This window comes from Morone saxatilis, unplaced genomic scaffold, assembly GCF_004916995.1.
Source record: "Morone saxatilis isolate NCDOM2014 unplaced genomic scaffold, NCSU_SB_2.0 Contig7, whole genome shotgun sequence".
NCBI lineage: Eukaryota > Metazoa > Chordata > Actinopteri > Moronidae > Morone > Morone saxatilis.
The window spans coordinates 16,572,508-16,573,167 of record NW_023340246.1 but is presented as its reverse complement, the minus strand read 5'-3'; the positions used below and the strand labels follow the sequence as shown (position 1 = coordinate 16,573,167).

General features: G+C 47.1%; 1 protein-coding gene across 1 annotated transcript in view; it reads left to right on the top strand.

Moving 5' to 3' along the window:
- Window positions 1–137: 137 nt before the first annotated feature.
- The window catches only part of wtap (WT1 associated protein), a gene marked incomplete at its 3' end in the record, with an annotated part of 5,584 nt that continues 5,061 nt past the window's right edge, over window positions 138–660 (top strand). Inside the window, 1 exon segment of the mRNA XM_035678092.1 lies at window positions 138–379.

The following is a 660-nucleotide window of genomic DNA, read 5'->3' as shown; positions in this document are numbered from 1 at the left end:
ATACATACATATCTATATATATAAATAACCAAAAGCCATTTACTAACAGGCAAGGAGCATGTTTCCCCAGTACTGTGCGTCATAGCGACGTTTTTGTAGGATCCGTAAATCGCTGCGGAGTGAGTGGTCTGCTTTGTCTTCCCCCGTCTTTGGCTGTACTCTGCAGCAACGCGAGTGCAGCAGCAGCAGCACGGCCAGAGCCATACTGTTCTGCCTTCAGTGACGAAGATGATGGTGATTACGGCGAAGCGAGTTAACTACATATAAATCCAGCACGTTATTATTATTATTTTTCATAAAAGCGTAGTCGCCGTTTTGCGTAGAGAAGCCAGTGAAGCCGAGAGGTTCCCAGAAACACCGAAAAGGAAAAGCGGGTCCGGTGAGTGTTTTATTGAACGTCGGCTTTAGAGGCCTGATATCTGCAAGCCAAGAGCCCGCTAGTTTCAGGAAAAGGAGCGCAAGGGAGGGAGTCATTTCCTTCACCGCCATTTTGTGATAACAAGGAGCCGAAAACAGAGCCAAGAACTGCATGCTGCCAGGTCGGAGATAGAAGAGAAATAACGCGGCTTTAACGCGGTGCTTTCACAGCTTGTTGTTTATTCCGCTGGCCGACGCTAAAACGTTATTAACCTTGGTCAGCTTTATTCTGTTCCTTGCTAC